Source organism: Notamacropus eugenii, chromosome 6 (assembly GCF_028372415.1).
Source record: "Notamacropus eugenii isolate mMacEug1 chromosome 6, mMacEug1.pri_v2, whole genome shotgun sequence".
Lineage (NCBI taxonomy): Eukaryota > Metazoa > Chordata > Mammalia > Diprotodontia > Macropodidae > Notamacropus > Notamacropus eugenii.
Window position 1 is genome coordinate 196,618,192 of NC_092877.1, and position 24,495 is coordinate 196,642,686.

A 24,495-nucleotide genomic window follows, 5' to 3' on the forward strand; every position below is an offset into this window, starting at 1 on the left:
CACCAAATTGTAAGGTCATTGACATACTGGACATCCACAACAGTATGACTTGGATGCTAGAGGTAATGGTGTCTCAAAACCATGTCCTGTGAAAAAAGATTAAAAGCACTGTGAATGTTTAGCCTAAAATAGAAAAAAAATGGGAGAGGCATGATAGCTATTTATAAATATTTGTAGGGCTATTATCTGAAAAAGGATTCATAATTATTCTATGTGGGTCCACAGGATAAAATTAGAACCAAAAAGTGGAAGTTACAGGGAGGCAGACTTTGGCCCAATGTAACAAAGAACTATCAATTAGAGCTTTCTAAAAAGTAAAATAGGCTATTTTATGAGGTAGTGAGTTGACTATCACTAAAATACATTCAAACCGAGTCTTGATGATCCATAGATAGAGATGTCATCAAAGGAATTTGTATGTGAGACAGGCGTTCACACTAAATAGCTGTTTTTTTCTTTAAAAGTTTCTTTTTCTCCTTTAAAATGAACTGCATGAAACTTGTCCTCACATTTCCAACTTCTATTTCTCTTCCTCCCAACTTACCTTGGATTTAACTAGTTTGCAAATATTTATATAATTAACTTTGCATATATTCTATCTATCTATCCGTACATTTGTACTTCTCATCTCTTTCTTCAGGAAAAGGAAAAGGGAAAAAGCAATTATTAAATGCCTACTATTTGCCAAGCACTGTGTTAAATACTGAACAAATATTGCATTTGATGTTCACAACCCTGAGAGGTAGGTTCTATTTGTTTTGTCCATTTTGCAGATGAGGAAAGTGAGGCACACAGAAATTAAGTGACTTTCTTAAGAGTCACATAGTTAGTAAGTGTCTGAGGCTGGATCTGAATTCAGGTCTTCCTAACCCCAGGTCAAGCTACTGTGTCACCAAGTCTACTCCGTCACCTCGCTGCATCTAGATTGAACTGGAGGCTTCTTATGTATAGACATTACTTCATTCCTTGTGATTGTGCCTACACACTCCCTGGCAATAAGCACATAATAAACACTTCTTGATTGATTTTATACAATTCAAGAGGTGCCAAATCTTGCTTATATGGAATTCTATTTGCAACCTATTCTAATTCCATGGCATAATGACAATCCATATTAACAGTGATAATCCTGGGGTATAGCAATGTTTCTATAAATGTGAGCTGAATGTGGTGTAACCTGAGTTGCTAAGCAGTGGACTCAGATTAAATCTGAAAAGTTATCTCCTTTCCTCCCTTTTTCTTCTCATTGCTTCTAAGTTATTGGTAAGTGTGGTTACAGTAAAGATAATATTTGAAGTGAACTTTGATAACGCTTCTAGAGGTCTTATTGTACAAAGAGTTCTTTATAGTGGAAATTGCATTTTCATGAACAATCACTCATAGACAGGGGCTATGTGGGTGCTGATGATGCTAAAACTTGAGCCTATCAGTAAGAGAGATTCTGTGTCTTGACTGATAAGAAAAAATGTTAGCATTGATGAATATAGGGGTGGATATTACTTAACGTAGAGAAACTGCTTTTCAGAACAATTACGTTTTGTTGCAAGAAGGTAGGAGAAGAAAGCAACCCATCACTTTGGCTGATGTGAGTATGCTTTGAGGTAGCATAATTCCTCTGAATTTATTGTTCACATTTTTCAGGCCTCAATGAAATATAGTTATAAAATGAAATATTTCTTGCAGATAGAGAAACAATATTTGCAATCTATGTTATAGTAGAGGCAATGTGGCCTAGGATATAGACAGTTGGTCTCAGGACCATGGAGATTTGGATTCAGTCTCTGTTACTTGTGTGACCTTGGACAAGTCATTAAACTTTTCAGTGTCTTAGGCAACTCTAAGATTATAAATTGCAGAACAGTTTGTAGGACAAACTGATTTTTATTTGTAAGGAATCTTACCAAGAGCTAACTGTTCTGATGAAATTGCAATTCCAGTGTAAAGAAAAATCTTTTATACCTGTGGAAAATGTGAGTGTGGTGGTAGTAATATTGGAACCATTTTACAGATTAAAAAAAAAAAAACACCTAGATATCTGAATGGAGAAAAGCTTCAAAGTCTTTCACTGGTTAGGAACTCTGGAAAGATCTGGTTAGTTCTATTTGTATTTAGGACTGTATGTGTATATTAACTTTAAGTTTGCTTGTTATTTTTTGGTCCCAGCATGGAAACTTCCTCCACTAATATAGACTGGCAATTTTTAATCTAACTTAGTCTTATATTTGCCTGTATTACTGAGGAGTTAAGTAATCAACCCAATGTTACATAGGTTGTGTCAGAGAAAAGATCGAATTCAGGTCTTGGCTTTGTCTGACTTTCTATCTACCACATTAGGTTGCCTCTCAAAGGCATGTAGGATGTAGAATAGAATTTTCACTGAAATTCAAGGTTGCTAAAGAATCCTATCTATCCTTCTATCAGAGTTATTAAAAAATCCCAGAATGGAATTTATCAACATAGTGGAAAAGTAATCTGAGCTAGAAGGGATTGCAGGCAGAATGAGATTGTTACAGCCCAGAAAGTTGAGTAAAAGACTAAATGTGTGAGGAGGAATAGCTAGGAAGTGAGAGGCAAAGAAGGAACATGACTCTAGTTCAGTCATGTGCAACTCTTCATGTCTTTTTTGGGGGTTTTCTTGGCAAAAATAGTGGAGTGGTTTGTCATTTCCTTCTCTAGCTCATTTTATAGATGAAGAAACTGAGGCAAACAGGGCAAATGATTTGCCCAGGGTCACACAGCTAGTAAGTGTCTGAGGCCAGATTTGAACTCAGAGAGATGAATCTTCCAGTCTCCATGCTCAGCACTCCATCCACTGCATCACCTATTTGCATTTATAATGGTGTAAGTGTAGCAAATAGCCTGACTGAATGAAAAGCATTACTCCCTTAGGCAGGTTAGACAGAAAAAGCCAGGTAATGGGTATAGGGGCAATACAAGTCTCAAAAACATCAGCATGTAAACTGAAAAAGCAAAAAGACCTCTCCCCAGACTGGCCAAGTTTCACAGATATTTGGAAGGAGCCTTTATGCCTCACATCTTTGAAATTTGGCAGAGTCTGTTGAGTATCCTCCCAAATGCATAATAACAGACATATCTGTGTTGTCACAAGCCCTATATTAGGCTGCATGTTTCGGACTTGCTTCCTTAGGTTTCTCAAGCATTTGGATTCCACCACATGGCTGCTGTATAAATGGAGGTAAGACATTTCACCTCTCTTACCATTGTCTTTGTATTACCAGCACTTGCCATGATACCTGGCATATAGTGCTTGCTTAATAAATGTTTGTTGATGCAGCAATTTATTTTCCTCTCAATGAAAATGGAGCTGGACTAGATGACCTCTAAAAGTCTCTCCCAACTCCAATTCTGTGATCTCATGACTATAAATGTTATCCTTTGATCAGTCTGTTCTTAAACTTTTCTTTACATCATGCTAATTTGTCTTTACTGGGAAAAGATACACTTTGCTTTGAAATGGATGGCATTTCTATAACCATTAACATTTGCAAAACATTTTGCATGTATAATCTCCTTTAATCCTCATATGGTACTATGATTATCCCCACTTTAATTTGAGGAAACTTAGACAGACAGAGATTAAGTGACTTGTCCAGGGTCATGTAGCTAGCAGGCATCAAAAGCAGAATTTTAGTCAGGTCTTCCTGGCTGCAAGTACAGTATTCTGTCCACTGCTCCTAGCTGCCTTTCTACAATAAAATTATTATTAAAATATCATAATTTTTTTGGCAAGTTGAATTAAATTTTTTTCACAGATGTCTTATCATTATCTCTTATTGTTCTTAATTTTGTAGAAGCCACTAAAACTTTGTTTTTCTATTATCTGTCTAGTAGTTGCTTCATTAATCCAATGAGGCAGATTAAAATTCTCTCTAAAACTTATTAATGGAGAGTTGTAGCCAATCTGGAGGAAAGCCTCTAGAGATTTAGCTAGGGTAGTCATTACTTGACAAATGTAAAGTCTGTCAACAGACCAATTCTAAAAATCTTTCTAACCAGGTAGATCCTTCCAGAATACTGTTGGAGCCTTCAAGAAACCTTTGTCATTGGCAGGATAGCACATAGCACTGGGGGACTACTACAGTTGAGAGTCAAGCTGTTAATGACCCATTAAAAATTATTTAAAAAAAAAACTATCTCTGCTTTAAAGACTAGACATGCAATATGGAGTCTATGAGACAAATGGGTTGTGCTTGAACCTGAGGAGGTATGGAACACTGACACTTTGAGAGAGAGACAGAGAGAAAGAGAGAAACAGAGAGATAGACACAGAGAGAGAGAAAGAGAGAGAGAAAGAAAAACAAAGGAAAAGCTAAGTCTAAAAGGCTCAGCTTGACAAGGTTATTACTTTCCTTCCTCTTCCCTAAAGCGTGGCAGACTTCAAAGCCAGCCTGGGGACAGAGACACAGAGAGTCATTTCTCTTGCCTTTTATGAGAGAAAAGAGCAGTACTCTAGCCAAAGATTGCATGGAAGCCTGAAAGTGATGGGAGTAGATACTGATTGCCCTGTGAGGAACAAGCCTGCCCTGGCAGTAGTGTCCTACCCTGCACATATTCCAGTCTAAGAGGTATTGTGGGCAAGGACATTGTCAGAAATTCGAATCCCTCAGAACCTTGCAATAATGGGGGCATGAATTGCCTTGGACATGTATATTCCCTATATGTGTGTACCTCACAAGTATTGTCCTCTAAGATTTTGCCCATTATTTCCATTAATTTTACGTGTATTTGTGAGAGAGTATGGCCTGGGGTGGGAAAGGGGAGTGGAGCAGGGGACAGTTATAGCTACTATTGTTTTATATTATTTTGGTAAATGTGTTTGCTTTGAACTAATTCTGTCTCCTGGCTAACTCTTAAAGGTGAGTTCAGGATGAGGAGTAATGCCTTATAATATCATGTGTGCAGACCCAGAGTATACTTTAGAATCTGAGGTACCAGCTACACTCTAAGCCAACCAATCTTTTCTGTGGCTCTGATACACAGCATTGTAAAGACAAGATAGCATCTGTATAGAGACAGCCTGCTTCTGGCCTTATAAAAGCCATTTCTGTGATGAAGGTTTGATAGCCATGCTATGCCTTGGGGTTTGTGAGTTAGGAAAAGTTCAGGAGATGGCCTAGGCAATCTGGCTAGCACACCTTATCAGCAAGGGGAAGAATTAGCTTCCAAATCTAGATTATTTGTGGCTCCTTCTCAAGATAATAAAATGCTCTTGTCTCTAAATCTCACAGATAATTGGACATTGACTTTACTGCAGGCCAGAAATAAACAGTAAAAACAAAAAGAGTTCGGAACGTTTACAACTTGCAGGGGGAACAAGTATTTAAAGTGTGCTCCTGGAACTCCTGGATTTGGTTGTGTCTATAAACTAGTTAAATAGGGCAGCTAGAAGGTGCAAGGGATAGAGCCTGCTCTTGGCAAACTGAGATCCATGGGGTCATGAAGAGTCAGAAGGTACTTAGTGACTAAACAACAACCACCACAAACTAGTTAAAGGCTACAGTCACTTGAAGCTTCATGGGTTTGGAAGAAGTTAAGGACATGCAAACTATATGGTAGTTGTTTAAGAATACTTGATTTTATTTCTTTTTCTTTTTAGGGTACGAATAAAAGAAATATGTCCATGTCAAATTGTGTTAATGTGCCCTTTGCTATTAAGTTAGGTTAGTGTGACTGAAAGAAAATGCTACACAAAAGAAAATATTTGGGATTTTTTTTCAGTGGGTGAGGGAAAGAACCATAAACATTTCATTAGATTATATGCAGATAAATAAGAGAAAGTCTACCACCTACAGATAAGGGACAGAAGTAGGGAGCTTGATGAGAAACATAAATTACTTGGTATTTTCCTAGAGCACTCAGTGGTATTGGGTAGAACATAACCAATACAATGAATGTAGGCTGATCTGTGCCTGGTTTTTAATTCTGTTTTTTTAATCCATTTCCTTTTTAATTACCAAAGCTAATGTAGTTTCCCTAATATCTCTTCCTTGCACCCCCACTTAAGAATTCTTGTTGGTTAGATTTTAAAAATGCATTTTATTCTGTATCTCAAGTTCCTAAACTCTTTGTCAGGGGTCATGTCTCTTCTCAGGTTCCCTGAAATGTCTGGTAATTGTATTGAATGGAGTTTTTAAGACTTTCAAAATTGTTAATATAATATTTTGTTTATTGTAAAAACTCTTCTAGTTTTGCTCATTTTACCCTGTATCTCTTCATATACATCTTCTCTGATTTTGTTGAAAGCATTCCTTTCATAATTTCTTATGATACAATAACATTCTGTTATATTCGTATATTATAAATTGTTCAGTCAATCCCCCAACTTTAGGAGCCCCTTAATTTCCAGTTTTTTGTTAGTATAAAAAGATTTTGTATAAATATATTTTACATATTTATACATTTTTCTTTCCTTGATTTCTTTGATGCTATTAACTTTGTAGTTGTTTTTCTGGGTCAAAGAGTGTACACAATTTATGGTTTTTGTGAGGCATAGTTTCAAATTACTTTCCAAAATAAAATTCACATCTCCACTAATAGTGCATTAATGTGCCTGTTTTTCAACAGTCTCTCCAGCATTTATCATTTTCCTTTCTTTTTTTTGGTCAACTTTGACAGTCTAATGGGTGTGAGGCTGCTCACCTCAGACTTGCATTAATTGCATTTTTTCTAATTTTTAGTGTTTTGGAGGATTTTTCCTAGGGCTATTGATAGCTTGAAATTATTCCTTATAAAACTGCTTGTATTTTATACTACATCATATGACCAGTTATCATTTTGTAAGCCTGTTTCATACTGTTGCATAGGAATAAGAAAATGGCCATTAGTTCCATTTTAGTAGGAAAATATAGATGAGGACACTAAGATTCAAAGGGGTTGATAACTAAGCCTGCAGTCATACAGATAATTAGGTAGTAGAAAAGGACTTCAAACCTTGCTATTTTGGCATCAAATCCAGGGCTCAAAGATTTGAATTTTCTTCATATTTTGTTTATTTCATTTGCTATCTCTTTCTTTTGATATGATTTTTATTGAGGAAAAGTAATTTTTTGATAAAAAAGAAAATAGAGTGATGAGTGGAGAAAAGAGTGTCCAATACAAGAAGTGGTTATCAGAATCAAATATAATTGAAATCTCAAAGATGATAACTGAAAAAAGTATTGTTTTTAGAGATTAACATGTCATCAGTGACCTTAGAGTTTGAGTAGATAAGCAGTAGGGGAAATCAGACTGCAAAAAGTTCATGAAAGAGTTGGTGAAGAGGAAATGAAGACATCAGAAGTAGATAATTTTTTCAAGAAGTTTAGTAGTGAAGAGGAAGGAGATGGGTTGGTAGTTTCTTGGGTTAGAAAGTCAAGAGAAGGGTTTTGTGTGAAGTGGAAAGAGAAGGACTTGGAGGTCTTGATCATGTTTCTAGGCATATGAGAAGAAGCCAGTCGAAAGATTAAATTGAAAATGAGTAAAAAAAAGGGGGGGGGGGAATATCTGCTTGAATTAGAAAGTCAAGAGATCAGGACAAAGGGGAGAAATACAGTAAAGCAATGTTTGACCAGACAGAAAAAGGAAAGAATAGATAATGACACAGAAAACTTCTGAGGAATTAAGGAAGGAAGCTGAGGGAGTCTATGTTGGATAACCTCAATTTTCTCAATGAAAGGGGAGAATAAATCATCTGCTGTAAGTATTGGGGTTGTGTTGTGGTTGTTGACTTAAAAAAAATAAGGAAAAGGGATCTAAACTGTTGCTGTGGGGAATTACAAAGAGATCCAATATAACAGTGTAAAAGAATTGTCACACAATAGCTAGACACTCGCAGAGATTTCTAAGCTAATTTCCTTTATTATATGATTGTGGTCATTGTGTAAATTATTTTCTCAATTCTGATCAATTTTGTGGTCATTGTTTAGTCATGTCCAACTCTGCATGACCCCATGGAATCTTGGCAAAGTATACTAGAGTGGTTTGCCATTTCCAGTGTGTCTCCATTTTACAGATAAGGAACTGAGGCAAATAAGGGTTAAAAGTTTTGCTCAGTCAGGGGCACTCTGGTAGTCTGAGGCTAAATTTGAACTTAGATCTTTCTGACTCTGAGCTCGGTACCTTAAGTTCATTACACCACCTAGTTCCCAATTTACTGTGTCTCAATTCATACAAGTCTTCCCAAATTTCTCTGAATCTGTCCTATTTGTCATTTTTTACAGGGAAAGAGCATTCCATCCTACCCACTTTGTTTCTACCTCTGCACAATTATAAATACTTTTTCTTTTTTATATATTAATTTTATTTATTTTTAGTGTTCTACAATAATTACCATAAAACTTAGATTTCTTTTCTCCCTACCTACCCCCTCCCTCCCCAAGATGGCATACAATTCTATATAGGATCTACACATACATTCCTATTAAAAACATTTTCATGATAGTCATGCTGTGTAGAAGAACTAAAATGAATGGGAGAAATCATATAACAAACCAAAACATAATACACATACAAAAAAAAATGATGTACTACATTCTGTGATTGAACTCCGTAGTTCTTTCTCTGGATGTGGAGGGTATTTTGCCTTAGAAGACCATTGGGAATTTTTTTTTAAGTCCTTACATTGCTATGAAGTTCCAAGTCTACCAGAAAAAACTCTCGCACACTGTGGTCATTGCTGTGCACAAAGTTCTCCTGGTGCTGCTCCTTTTGCTCAGCATCATATCATATAAGTCTTTCCAGGACTTTCTGAAGTCTTCTTGTTCATCATTTCTTATGTTGCAATAGTATTCCATTACATTCATATGCCACAATTTATTCAGTCATTCTCCAATTGATGGGCATCCCTTTGATTTTCAGTTTTTGGCCACTACAAAGAGTACTGTTGTAAATATTTTTGTACATGTGGGACCCTTTCCCATTTTTGTGATCTCTTGATGGTACAATCCCAGAAGTGATATTGCTGGGTCAAAGGTTTTGCACATTTTTGTAACCCTTTGGGCATAGTTCAAATTGCTCTCCAGAATGGTAGGATGAGCTCACAGCTCCACCAACAATGAGTTAGTGTTCCAACTCTCCATATCCTCTCCAACATTTATCATCTTCCTGTTCTGTCATGTTTGCCGATCTGATAGGTGTGATGTGGTACCTCAGAGTTGTTTTGATTGGCATCTCTGTAATCAAAAGTGATTTAGAGCATTTTTTCATATGATTATAGATATCTTTAATTTCTTTCTCTGAAAATTGCCTGTTCATATCCTTTGACCATTTATCAATTGGGGAATAACTTGTATTGTTGTACATTTGACTCAGTTCTCTATATATTCTAGAAATGAGGCCTTTATCCCTGAGATTAGCTGTAAAATTCTCTCCAAATATACTACTTCTCTCTGAATTTTGGTTGCATTGGGTTTGGTTGTGCAAAAACTTTTCAGTTCAATGTAACCAAAACTAACCACCTTGCACTTCATAATGCTTTCTATCTCTTCTTTAGTCAAAAATTCTTCCCTTCTCCATAAACTTGATAAATACACTATTCCTTGCTCCTCCAATTTGTCCATGGTATCAATCTTTATACCAAGATCATGTACCCATTTGGACTTTATTCTTCTGTATGGTGTCAGGCATTGGTCTATGCCCAGTTTCCACCACATTGTTATCCAGTTTTCCCAGCAATTTTTGTTGAACAGTGAGTTCTTATCCCAGAAGCTGGAGTCCTTGGGTTTATCAAACAGGAGATCACGTTATTCATTGCCTACTGTGTCCTGAGTACCTAGCTTATTCCACTTGTCTACCCTTCTGTTTCTTAGCCAGTACCAAGTGGTTTTGATAATTGCTGCTTTATAATACAATTTGAGATTTGGTAGCACTAGGCCACCTTTCCTAGCATTTCTTTTCATTAGTCCCTTTGATATTCTGGACCTTCTGTTCTTCCAGATGAATTTTGATATTATTTTATTCAGCTCTAGAAAATAATTATCTGATAATTTAATTGGTATGGCATGAAAAAAATAAATTAATTTAGGTAGAATTGTCATTTTTATTATATTGGCTCAGTCTACCCATGAGCAACTGATGTTTTTCCACTTACTTAGATCTGACTTTATTTGTGCAAAAAGTGTCTTGTAATTGTGTTCATATAGTCCCTGGGTTTATTTTGGCAGGTAAACTCCCAAATATTTTACAGGGTCTACCCTAGTTTTAAATGAGATTTCTCTTTCTATATCTTGCTGTTGGACTTTGTTATTATTATATAGGAATGTAGAAGATTTGTGCAGGTTTATTTTGTAACCTGCAACTTTGCCAAAGTTGTATATTATTTCAAGTAGTTTGTTTTTTACTTGAATCCCTGGGATTCTCTAAGTATATCATCATATCATCTGCAAAGAGTGATAATTTAGTTTCTTCTCTGCCTATTCTTATTCCTTCAATTTCTTTCTGTTGTCTAATTGCTATAGTTAACATTTCTAGTACCATATTGAATAATTGTGGTGATAATGGACATCCTTGTTTCACCTCTGATCTTACTGGAAATGCATCTAGCTTATCTCCATTGCATATAATGCTTGTTGAAGGTTTTAGGTAGGTACTGCTTATTATTTTATGGAAAGTTCCCTTTATTCCTATATTCTCCAGCATTTTTTAATAGGAATGGGTGTTGTATTTTATCAAAAGCGTTTTCTGCATCTATTGAGATAATTATGTGGTTTCTGTTAGTTTTGTTGTTGTTATGATTGATAATGCTAATAGTTTTCTTAATGTTGAACCAGCCATGCATTCTTGGTATGAATCCTACCTGATCATAATGTATTCTTCTCGTGATAAGGTAGATGCTGTAATCTTTTTGCTAAAATCTTATTTTAAATTTTTTCATCTATATTTATTAGAGAAATTGGTCTATAATTTTCTTTCTCTGTTTTGTCTCCTCCTGGTTTAGTTATCAAAACCATATTTGTGTCATAAAAAGAATTTGGGATGACTCTTTCTTCCCCAATTTTCAAAAATAGTCTATATAGTATTGGAATTAACTGTTCTTTAAATGTTTGATAGAATTTAATTGTAAATCCATCTGGCTCTGGAGATTTTTTCCTAGGGAGTTCATTGATGGCTTATTCAATTTCTTTTTCTGAGATGGGGTTGTTTAAGTATTCAGCTTCCTCTGATGTTAATTTGGGCAATTTGCATTTTTTTAAAATACTCATCAATCTCATTTACATTATTGAATTTGTGGGCATAAAGTTGGGCAAAGCAATTTCTAATTATTGTTTTAATTTTCTCCTCATTGGAGGTGAGTTTACCCCTTTCATTTTTTTGATATTAATAATTTGATTTTCTTCTTTCTTTTTTAAATCAAATTGACCAAAATTTATCAATTTTATTAGTTTTTTCATAAAACCAACTGTTGGTTTTATTTATTAATTCAATAGTTTTCTTAATTTCAATTTTATTAATGTCTCTTTTGACTTTCAGTATTTCTAATTTGGTATTTACTTGGGGATTTTCAATTTGTTCTTTCTCTAGCTCCTCTTTCTCTGTTTTATTTATGTAGGCATTCAAAGATTTAAAACTTCCCCTAAGAACTGCTTTTGCAGTATTCCATAAGATTTGGTAGATTTTCTTATTATTGTCATTCTCTTGAATGAAGTTGTTGATTGTTTCTATGATTTTTTGTTTAACCCACTCCTTCTTTAGGATTAGATTAGTAGTTTCCAATTAATTTTCAGTCTATCTTTCCATGGCTTTTGATTACATGTAATTTTTATTGCATTATGATCTGAGAAGGATGCATTGACTATCTCTGCCACTTTATTCCTACTTTTAAAATTGTTATTCTTTCTTATTTGAGATTTTTTACCTTGTATTTCTCCCAATAAGTTTAACTACTTTTTACTTAGTTTTACAGTAAAAAGTAATATTAAGTGCTAAACCTATGAATTCACTTAGATAGCATTGTCATCTTTGTTATAGTGGCATAGTCCAATCATGAATGGTCAATATCTCTCCAATTAAAGACTTCATTTCTGTAAGTGTTTTGTAGCTGCATTCATATAAGTTCTAGTAGGAGCACTTGGTAGGAGCACTCCCAAATTTACACCTCCCAGAACCAGCCAAGGCAAGAAATGGAGCAGGTAAAAGATCTCATGTTGATTAGTAAGTGGAATTAGACTCATGAAGTGTTATTTTCCAATTTAGATGAAATGAAGAAAAGAGAGAATTATTCTCTAAGTTCCCTTCCAACCGTGAGAGTCTGATGATCTTTTGACCATCTAAGTGTAATTTTGAGTGAATTAGTCATGGGGAAAGAGTGGGGAATGGTTGATGGAAGGGAAAACATTCAAATATTTTACCTCAAAGATCTTCCTTTGAATTTGATACCTATGGGCATGAAAGAAAAGAATGGGTAAGAAAAATTTCCTTAAGAAAAGGAGAATTAAAAGAGCCTGAAAGGCTCCAATTTAAAAAAAAAAACCTCTATTAAGGCAATGCTATGTACAATACACAAAGCTGGGTACTGGGGATCCAAAGGTGACAGTAAAAATGGTGTAAGGAGCTTAATACTTCCTTCACCTTATGTTCTCTATCTCTTCCCAACCAATTAAGTGAGCTGGTAGGACCAGAAAGAAAAAAAAATTCTTTCTAATTCCAAGTGTGAAAGTGGGGTTTTATAAATAAAAACTCTGGTTCTGGAAGCTTTTGCAATTTTTTCCAGGTTTGATGTTGACTGTTTGGGATCAGTCAATAAGCAAGCATTTATTAAGCACCTTCTATATGACAGGCACTGTGCTAAGTGCCGGGAAAGCAAAGAAAGGAAAAAAAACAGTCTTGATTCTCAAAGAACTCACAGTCTAATGGGGATGTATATTGGGATATATATATATATATAACTGGGATATATATTGTGCAGTGTATACTGGGGATTGTCTTAAATGGAAGGTATTAAGATTAAGGTGGAAGGGCAAATGTTCTTGCAGAACATATGACTTTAACTGAGACTTGATGGAATTGAGAATAGCCAGGAGGCAGAGTTGAGGAAGAGGAACATTTCACACAAGGGGGACAGCCAGTGAAAATACAAGAAGTCAGGGAATGGAGAGCCTTGTGAGAGAAACAGCAGTGTAGTCTTCTATCAAGCCTTCATGGCTTTCATTCCACTAGCCTTTTACTTTTCCAAGGGGAATAATTGTGTTCACTCTCCCATCTCTCATCTAAACTCAGAGAATCAGATAAGATTCAAAGATGACAAGTAAAAATGATCTGAGGAGTGTAAATATCACCAATTCTGCTGTTGCATTCCTTCTATGGTTCACATTCAATAAAATGTTTCAAGATTAATCTCTCCTTTGCAAAGGTATTTTTGAAGTACTTTTTAAAGACAAATTTCTCCTGGAGATAGGTGGGGAGTTGTGGTGTACAGATTAATTTCCAGGCACTATCTTTTCCCATCAGTGCATCACCATTGCTTGAATGATCATATGGGTCTAGGCATTCACAGAACCTTCTCTGAGTGCTCTTCTGTGGTCTGACTTTACAAAACATTACTTTGCAATTCACCAAGCCTTTCACATTTCCACATTTTTGTATTATCATCTGAATTGCAATCTGCATGTACTTCTATTATCAGATCTCTGCATTTCAACATCAATAACACTGTAGTTACTTTTAAACCAATTTAACTCCCTTCTTTTCAAGTTTGCTGTGTGATTAAGAAAGTCAACAAAATCAGTCATGTTAACCTAATAGAGAAATATGCCAAGTTGTAGCACAATAGTAAGGAAGACTATAATAATTCATATAGAACATATAATAAGATAGTATGAAATGTTATGTCAGCACAATAGAAATGAATTCAAGATAATGAAAAATGGTATCCATAACATTTTCAAATACCAACCAACATATAGCAATTAACATGCAGAGAATTAAAACACTTGCTTACGTGTTCAAGTTCATGCTTCATCAACTTCACTTATCAATTAATAGTATAAGTCAATAAATTAGCATGTTACTAATTACCTGCTATGCGTCAGACACTATGCTAGATGCTGGAGACACAAAGAGTAAAGTGACAATACTTCATATAGCAATATTTTCATAGCAGTGGATAGTTTGTAGGAATAACACATTTTTATTTGAGACTTGGGAATGATAACCAACAGAAAATGGAAAATGAAACTGCCAATAAAATAGGATCTTCCTGGAATAAGCATATATATATATACATATATATATATAATAGAGTACCTAGAAAATGTAATACATCTGTGTATCAAAAAAGCAAAACAAAAACAATTGGAAAATGCATTCCAAAGGAGATGATGGTTTATTGTAGAAAAAAAAATTCCAGAGTGGGGAGGTAAATATTCCACTGGATACAGAAGAAACAGTCAATCTTAAACAAAACTAAAACTAAAACAGAGTTTTAAAGGTCATAATGGAAAAATAATCAATGAAAAACATGAAGACACTTAAAAGTAAACAACTAAAATGTAATATGTCAAGTGAACCAAACAAAATTCTTTCAGCAATAAAACCCAAGTTGTGATCCAGCTCAAATAACAAATTGTTACTAATACAGAGGATTAAAATGACCTTTCAAGAAGTAATAAAACAAGCAAACATAGTTCTATTAGCATGAAGGGGGAAAACAGGAAGGAAAAAAAAACATAAACTTTCAAAATTATCTGCCAAAGATGAGGTGCCAATGTACAGCACTAGGTCTATTTCCACAGGTAGCACAGATTCCCTTTTGTTGAGATTAGCTTGGTTTAGCTTCAAAGGCTTTACCTTTCCTAGATCTAGAGGATCTTTACATTTATTTTCCTAATCTCTCTGTTTATGGAAATTTATGTTTCCTTAGGGAAATTATTTCAATGTATTTCCATGACATTTATGACTTTCTAATGGGATAATTGCTTTCCCTCTTTCCTTGTGCCTTAGCCTCATTGAAACTATCCCTTGAGAAAAATCTGGGACTTACAGTGCCAAGATGGCAGAGTGAGGAAGGAACCCATTGAAACCCTCCCAATTCCCCTCCAAACTTCTAGATAATTGCCTTGGAATTGATCTAGGAGCAGGGAAGCAGCTTCTCATCCCATCAGGAAAGGTGTGTCTCACTGGGGTAAAAGGGGAGCAAGGCCCAAGGGCAACATCAGCAGCTACAGCCAGACTCACAGTAGGGGGCCTGCAACAAGGCTCCAAGTCTGGCAGGCATTCCCCTCCTGTAAGCCAGCAACCACTTAGGCAAGTGAGCAATCTGTGCAGGGCAGCACGGCCCCACTCCAGCCACCTTACCCCCAGCACAAGCCACCAGAGAGGACTTGACCTCATTGCTGACCAGTAGTGAAGCCCCATCCTGGGGCTGTCCAGCAGTGATCCAAGCTCTGGGACTTTGTTTCCATAGTAACCAAGCAATAGGGCCCCATCCCAGGGTCGCACCAGCAACAAGATCCTCCTCCAGGGTCAGCCACCAGAAGGATCCTGTTATGACAGCAACCCAGTACCAAGGCCCCCCATTTGGAGCCAGCCAGCAGCTAAATCCCACACCCAGGGGAGATCAACAGGGAGGATTCCCCCCCCCATCTCCAGTACAAGCCAGAACAAATGACTACCCTCCAGAGAAAGCCAGCAGCTAAGCCCTACAGCCTAGTGAAAATTAGCAGTAAGACCCAGAACCCTAGAACCAAAAGCTTGGGACATTGCAGAGCCAGAGTCCAATTCTCACATAAAAATACCAAGTCACAAAAAAGGCAGAAAAAAATGAACAACAACAAAAAAAGAGTTTGAAGTGACTGTGGTGATAGCAAGGATCAAGATATAAACTTAGAAAAAGACAATAGTGTCAAAATGGCTAATATGAAGCCTAAAAGACAAATCTAACTTGTTCTTAGGCCCAAAAAGAATTCTTGGAAGAGCTTACAAACTATTTTAAAAGCAAATTAGAGCAGTAGAAGAAAACTGGAGAAAAGAAATGAGAATAATGCAAGAGAATAATGAAAAAGAGTCAGTAGCGTGGGAAAAGATATACAAAAGTTTATGGAGGAAAATAACTCCCTAAAAATAGAATTGGCCAAATCAAAAAAGAAATTCAAAAGCTAACTAAAGAAAATAATTCGGGGGCGGAGCCAGGATGGCGGAGTGAAAGCAACGACTCACCTAAGCTCCTGGAAAAACTCCTCTGGATATATTTGGGGGGAGAGTCTGACCAGACTTGGAGGTGTAAAATCCAGTGGGTGACGGACTTTGACAGATTCGGAGCCCAGACTGGACCGGAGGGTCCACGGGAGGGATCTGTTCCGCGGGGGTAAGACCCCGGCGCACAGCGCAGCGCGGTCAGCACGGCAGGGCGGAGGGGACCAGAGGAGCCCGAGAGTGGCGGGAGAGACCAGCGGAGCAGGAGATAAGCCAGGCCGAGCCGGTGAGAGCCGCTGAGTGCCAGACATCAGCGCAGCAGTCCTTGAAATCTTCAGCCTGAAGAAAGACTTCAGTGGGTCACTACTTGAACTTCCAGGAACTGGGATGGCAGAGTGATCAGTAAGTGCTCTCTCCTCCCCCCTGATGACCCTGAGGGAACCATAAAATTCTTCCCCAGATTAATCCTGGATCAGCGGGAACAGCAGAAGGGGGCGGGTGGTCTCATAACACCAGAGGCTGGAAAAGTGGCAAAGGGGGATTCTTCCTACTGTGGTGGAGGCGATCTGGAGGGACAGATGATCCAGGGCAGAGAAAATTCGCACTGAGACCCAGGCAAGCCTCAGAGCCGGGAGACGAGCCCCAGGAGGGGCGGGAACACGCGTTAGCTTCTAGGCGTGCCCCAGCCCTCCAGGGGAAAAGGGAAGACAATAGGGAAACTGAGATTACCATCCCCTGACCTTGCCTTTGCCTCAAGTCAGCTGAGGAGATAGCCTGAGACCAGACCACACCTCCCACACACCTAACAAGCTAACCCCAGGGTTGATCGGGGAAACAAAAAACAAAAGCCTGCTTTTAGCCTAGACACACATCAGCTCAACTTAAAGATCTGTACCTTCTGACTGAAAGAACCAAAAGCTACAACACTCAGCCAACATCATGAATCGGAAAAAGCAGACGAAAAGTGAAAAAACCATAGAATCTTTCTATGGGGATAAGGACCAAAACACAAACACCAAAGAGGTTAGAGCTGAGACTGTACTTCCATCTGAAACCTCAGATGGGACTATGAATTTCTCGCAAGCACAACTAGATTACCTGGAACGTCTGAAGAAGGATATAAAAGAAAAACTAGCCAATGATTTTAAAACTATAAAAAAAGAATTCACTGATGAGAACATCACACTGAAAAAGAAAATTGAAGAAATGGAAAAGGAAGTTCAAAAATTAACTGGAGAGAATAATTCCCTAAAAGGAAGAGCTAATCAAATGGAAAAGGAAACCCAAAACCTAATTGGGAAAATTGATCAGATGGAAAAGGAAACCCAAAACCTAACTGGGAAAATTGGTCGAATGGAAAAAGAAGTACAAAAATTAAATGGAGAAAATAGCTCCTTAAAGGGAAAAATTGGTCAGATGGAAAAGGAGATGGAAAAGCTAACTGAAGAAAACACTACGATGAAGATTAGAATTGGGCAAGTAGAAACTAATGACTCAATGAGGCAACAAGAATCAGTCAAACAAAATCTAAAGAATGAAAAGATAGAAGAAAATGTAAAATATTTAATTGGAAAAACAACTGACCTGGAAAATAGATCCAGGAGAGAAAATCTAAGAATTATTGGCCTGCCAGAAACCCATGATGAAGAAAAGAGTCTGGACAATATCTTCCAGGAAATCATCAAGGAAAACTGTCCAGAAGTACTAGACTCAGAGGGCAAAATAGTCATCGAAAGAATCCACCGTTCCCCTCTCGAAAGGGATCCCAAACTCAAAACCCCAAGAAATATAGTTGCCAAATTCCAGAGCTATCAAGTGAAGGAGAAAATACTACAAGCAGCCAGAAAGAAACAATTCAAATATCAAGGACACACAGTCAGGATCACACAGGACCTTGCAGCTTCTACATTAAAAGATCGAAAGAATTGGAACCCAATATTCCATAAGGCAAAGGAGTTGGGACTTCAACCAAGGATCAACTACCCAGCAAAGTTCAGCATAACATTTCAGGCAAGGGAGAAAGTCATTCAACAAAATAAGGGATTTCCAGAGCTTCCTGACCAAAACACCAGAACTCAATAGACAATTTGATCTTCAAATGCAGGTCTCCAGAGAATCATAAAAAGGTAAACAGAGGGGAAAAAACAAAAACAAAAACTTGCTACTCAATTAGGGCAAACTGTTTACCTCCCTATAAGGGAAGATGATACCTGTTAATCTTGAGAACTGTGCAGCTATTATGATAAAAGGGATATATGTAGAGGGAACGGGCATAAAGTAAATGATGTCATGTCAAAAATATGATTTAAGTATGAGAAGGGAATGTAATAGGAGGTGTGGAAAGGGGGAAGCAGAAAATGGCAAATTATATCACAGGAAGAAGTACAAAACTATAGTAGAGGGAAGGAGGGGAGGGAGATGAGCATTGTTTGAGAGGTACTCTCATCTGATTTGTTCAAAGGAGGGAACAATAACCTTAAGCAGATAATCCTAACTAGCTCTATAGGTAGTAGGAGGGGAAGGGGGAAGAAAGGGGAGGGTGGCTAAAAGGGAGGAAAGAAGCAATAAGAGTAAAGGGAACTAAAAGGGAGGGGGGTCAAAAGAAGGAGGGGAAGGCTGCAGGAGGAGGGGGAGAAAAGTGAATACTATTGAGGAGGGGAAGGGAGACGGGAGAGCTAAAAGCACAAATGGTGGGAAAGAGGTTGGAGGGAAATACACAGATTGTAATCATAACTGTGAATGTGAATGGAATGAACTCTCCCATAAAACGGAGATGGATAGCAGAATGGATTAAAAGCCATAATCCAACAATATGCTGCTTACAAGAAACACATTTGAAACGGGGGGATACACCTAGGATAAAGGTCAAAGGATCGAGCAGAATATATTGTGCTTCAGCTCATGTAAGAAAGGCAGGAGTAGCAATCCTAATCTCAGACAAAGCAAAAGCAGAAATAGATCTAATCAAAAGGGATAAGGATGGAAACTATATCCTGCTAAAAGGCACCATAGACAATGAAGCAATATCATTACTAAACATGTATGCACCAAGTGGTATAGCATCCAGATTCTTAGAGGAGAGGTTGGGGGAGTTGAAGGAAGAAATTGATAGCAAAACTATACTAGTGGGGGACCTCAACCTCCCCCTCTCTGAACTCGATAAATCCAACCTCAAAATAAACAAGAAAGAGGTTAAGGAGGTAAATAAAACTCTGGATAAGGTAGATATGATAGATCTTTGGAGAAAATTAAATGGGAATAGAAAGGAATATACTTTTTTCTCAGCGGTACATGGAACATTTACAAAAATTGACCATGTACTAGGACATAAAAATCTCATAATCCAGTGCAGAAAGGTAGAGATAATCAATGCATCCTTTTCAGATCATAGTGCATTAAAAATTACATGTAATAAAAGGCCATGGAAAGAGAAACCAAAAATCAATTGGAAACTAAATAATCTAATTCTAAAGAAGGGTTGGGTTAAAGAAGAAATCATAGAAACAATCAACAATTTCATTCAAGAGAATGACAATAGTGAGACAACATACCAAAACTTATGGGATACTGCAAAAGCAGTTATTAGGGGAAGTTTTATATCTCTGAATGCTTACATAAATAAAATAAAGAGGAGATCAATGACTTAGGCTTGCAGTTGAAAAAGCTAGAAAAAGAACAAATTGAAAATCCCCAAGTAAATAACAAATTAGAAATACTGAAAACCAAAGGAGAGATTAATAAAACTGAAATTAAGAAAACTATTGAATTAATAAATAAAACCAATAGTTGGTTTTATGAAAAAACTAATAAAATTGATAAACCTTTGGTCAATCTGATTAAAAAAAAGAAAGAAGAAAACCAAATTACTAATATTAAAAATGAAAGGGGTGAACTCACCTCCAATGAGGAGGAAATTAAAACAATAATTAGAAACTACTTTGCCCAACTTTATGCCCATAAATTCGATAATCTAAATGAGATGGATGAATATTTTAAAAAATAAAAATTGCCCAGATTAACAGAAGAGGAAGTTGATTACTTAAACAACCCCATTTCAGAAAAAGAAATTGAACAAGCCATCAATGAACTCCCTAGGAAAAAATCTCCAGGGCCAGATGGATTCACAAGTGAATTCTATCAAACATTTAAAGAACAGTTAATTCCAACACTACATACACTATTCTTGAAAATTGGGGAAGAAGGAGTCCTCCCAAATTCTTTCTATGATACAAATATGGTTTTGATACCCAAACCAGGAAGAGACAAAACAGAGAAAGAAAATTATAGACCAATTTCCCTAATGAATATAGATGCAAAAATTTTAAATAAGATTCTAGCAAAACGAATACAGCATCTTATCACGAGATTAATACATTATGATCAGGTAGGATTCATACCAGGACTACAGGGCTGGTTCAATATTAGGAAAACTATTAGCATTATCGATCACATCAACAACAAAGCTAACAAAAACCACATGATTATCTCAATAGATGCAGAAAAAGCTTTTGACAAAATACAACATCCATTCATACTAAAAACATTGGAGAATGTAGGAATAAAGGGAACTTTCCATAAAATAATAAGCAGTATCTATCTAAAACCTTCAGCAAGCATTATATGCAATGGGGATAAGCTAGATGCATTCCCAATAAGATCAGGGGTGAAACAAGGTTGTCCATTATCACCACTATTATTTAATATGGTACTAGAAATGTTAGCTGTAGCAATTAGACAAGCTAAAGATATCCAAGGAATTAAAATAGCCAAAGAAGAAACTAAGTTATCACTCTTTGCAGATGATATGATGATTTACCTAGAGAATCCCAGAGATTCAAGTAAAAAATTACTAGAATTAATAAACAACTTTGGCAAAGTTGCAGGGTACAAAATAAACCCACACAAATCTTCTGCGTTCCTATATATTAGCAACAAAGTCCAACAGCAAGAGATAGAAAGAGAAATCCCATTTAAAGTTAGGGTAGACAGTATAAAATACTTAGGAGTCTACCTGCCAAAACAAACCCAGGGATTATATGAACACAATTACAAGACACTTTTTGCACAAATAAAGTCAGATTTAAGTAAGTGGAAAAACATTAGTTGCTCCTGGGTAGGCTGTGCTAATATAATAAAAATGACAATTCTACCCAAATTAATATACTTATTTAGTGCCATACCAATTAAACTATCAGACAATTACTTTCTAGAGCTGGACAAAATAATATCAAAATTCATTTGGAAAAACAAAAGGTCCAGAATATCAAAGGGACTAATGAAAAGAAATGTTTGGGAAGGTGGCCTAGCGCTACCAGACCTCAAACTGTACTATAAAGCAGCAATTATCAAAACCACTTGATATTGGCTAAGAAACAGAGAGGTAGACAAGTGGAATAGACTTGGCACTCAAGATGCAGTAGGCAAGGAATATAGCAACCTTCTGTTTGATAAACCCAAGGACCCCAGCTTCTGGGATAAGAACTCATTGTTTGACAAAAATTGCTGGGAAAACTGGATAACAGAGTGGCGGAAATTAGGCATAGACCCATACCTGACACCGTACACAAGAATAAAGTCCAAATGGGTACATGATTTAGGTATAAAGATTGATACCATGAATAAACTGGAGAAGCAAGGAATAGTGTATTTATCAGATCTATGGAGAAGGGAAGAATTCTTTACTAAAGGAGAGATAGAATGCATTATGAAATGCAAAATGGATAACTTTGATTACATTAAACTGAGAAGTTTTTGTACAACCAAACCCAATGCAACCAAAATCCGGAGGGATGTAGTAAATTGGGAAAGAATTTTTACAGCTAAGCTCGGGGATAAAGGCCTCATTTCGAGAATATATAGAGAACTGATCCAAATGTACAATCATACAAGTCATTCCCCAATTGATAAATGGTCAAAGGATATGAACAGGCAATTTTCAGAGGAAGAAATTAAAGCTATCTATAATCATATGAAAAAATGCTCTAAATCACTATTGGTTAGAGAGATGCAAATCAAAACAACTCTGAGGTACCACATCACACCTATAAGATTGGCAAACATGACAGAACAAGAAAATGATAAATGCTGGAGAGGATGTGGGAAAGTTGGAACACTAATTCATTGTTGGTGGAGCTGCGAGCGCATCCAACCATTCTGGAGAGCAATTTGGAACTATGCCCAAAGGGCTACAAAAATGTGCATACCCTTTGACCCAGCAATATCGCTACTAGGACTATATCCCCAAGAGATCCTAAAAATGGGAAAGGGTCCCACATGTACAAAAATATTTATAGCAGCACTCTATGTAGTTGCCAAAAACTGGAAGTCAAGGGGATGTCCATCAATTGGGGAATGGCTAAATAAATTATGGTATATGAATGTAATGGAGTACTATTGTGCCATAAGAAATGATGAACAAGAAGACTTCAGAGAGGCCTGGAAGGACTTATATGACCTGATGCTGAGTGAAAGGAGCAGAACCAGGAAAACTTTATGCACAGCAACAACCACAGTGTGTGAGAGTTTTTTCTGGTAGACTTAGATTTTTGTAATAACACAAGAACTTCTTACCAAAAAAAAAAAAAAAATCCCAATGGAGGATCTCAAGGCAAAATGCCTGCCACACTCAGAGAGAGAAATATGGAAGTCACTCACATATTGTAGCAGATCATGTTTGTGTATGTGTATGTGTTTGTGTATCATGTTCTGATTTGTTATACGATTTCTTTCATTTATCTTAGTCTGACTACATAGCAAGACTATAGTGAAAATATACTCAATAGGAAAGTATATGTAGATTCTATACAGAATCGTATGCAGTCGTGGGGAGGGAGGGGGGAGTGGGGGGTAGGTGGGGGGGATAAAATCACAATTGTATGGCAGTGATTGTTAAACATTACAAAATAAAAAAAAAAAGAAAGAAAATAATTCCTCAGAAATTAGAATTGAACAAGTAGAAACTATTACCTCTATGAGATATCAAAATACAATAAAACAAAATCAAAAATTAAAAAACTAAAACAAAAAAGTGGTCTCATTGGAAAAACAACTTACCTTGAAAATAGATCCAGGAGCAATAATATAAAAATTACTGGGTTACCTGAAAGACATGATTAAAAAGAAAAGCTTGGACAACATTTTTCAAGAAATTATCCAAAAAAAAACCCTATCCTGATATATTCAAACCATAAGGCAAAAGAGAAATTGAAAGAATCTAGCAATCACCACCTGAAAGAAATCCCAAAATGAAAACTTCAAGGAACATCAGAGTCAAATTCCATAGCTCACAGATCAAGGAGAAAGTATTGCAAGCAGAGAAAAAGAAGCAATTCAAATGTCATAGAGATACAGTCAGGATTTCACAGGATTTGGCAGCTTCTATATTAAGAACTGGAGAGCTTGGAATATGACATATTGGAAAGAAGTTAGGGTTACAACCAAGAATGACCATCCTAGCAAAATTGTATATAATCTTTCAGAGGAAAAAAACAGAAATTTAACAAAATAGAAGACTTTCAAGAATTTTTAATGAAAAGACCAGAGCTAAATATAAAATTTGACCTCCAAATACAGGACTCAAGAGAAGCATTAAAAAGTTTCAAAAAAAAAGAAACAAGAAAGAGAAAATGAGAAATTCAATAAGGTTAAACTGTTTATATTTCTATGTGGGCAAGATAATTGTAACTTACTAATTTTGTTAGTATAAGAACAATTAGAAGGAGTATATGTGTACAGTGAGTGTGGGTATAAGGTGACTTTGATGGGATAATACCCCAAAAAAAACAAATAAAGGAGTGAGAAAGGAATTTCCACTGGAAAGAGGAGGGGATATTGAGTGGGATATCCCATGAAGGGACAAAGGAGGCATGAACAACCTGTTGTAAGGAAAGATGGAGATTGGTGGGCAAAGCTTAAATCTTGCTCTGTCAAAACTGGATCAGAGAGAATAACATACACAATCAGTCTGATATAGAAATCACTCTTACCCTATAAGGAAGTATAAAGGGACAGGGATAATAGAAGGGGAAGGGGGACTGATAAAAGGGAAGGTATATTGGGGAAAGTGATGATCAGAAGTAAAACGCTTTTGAGGAGGGAAATGGTGTGGTTAAGAGGAGTGAGGGGATAAAAATAGCATGGAGGGAAATACAAGGTTAGTTAGCCTAACTACAAATGTGAATGGGATGAAGTCACCCATAAAATGGAAGCAGAAAGCAGAATAGATTAAAAACCAGAATCCTAAAACATGCTGTTTCCAAGAAACACATATGAATCAGAGAGATACACACAAGGTAAATGTAACAGGCTGGAGGAGAATTTATTATGTTCCAGATGAAGCAAAGAAAGAAGGGGTAAACAATCATGATCTCA

The 24,495-nt window shown here is 36.5% G+C and overlaps 1 protein-coding gene across 1 annotated transcript in view; it reads left to right on the top strand.

The window, feature by feature from the left end:
- Positions 1–1,498: 1,498 nt before the first annotated feature.
- Positions 1,499–24,495, top strand: part of IL1RL1 (interleukin 1 receptor like 1) — a 58,142-nt gene continuing 35,145 nt past the window's right edge. The window contains exons 1-2 of the mRNA XM_072621725.1: positions 1,499–1,585; positions 3,149–3,196. The gene's annotated coding sequence lies outside the window, so the exon portion shown is untranslated. The remainder of the gene's footprint in view (positions 1,586–3,148; positions 3,197–24,495) is intronic.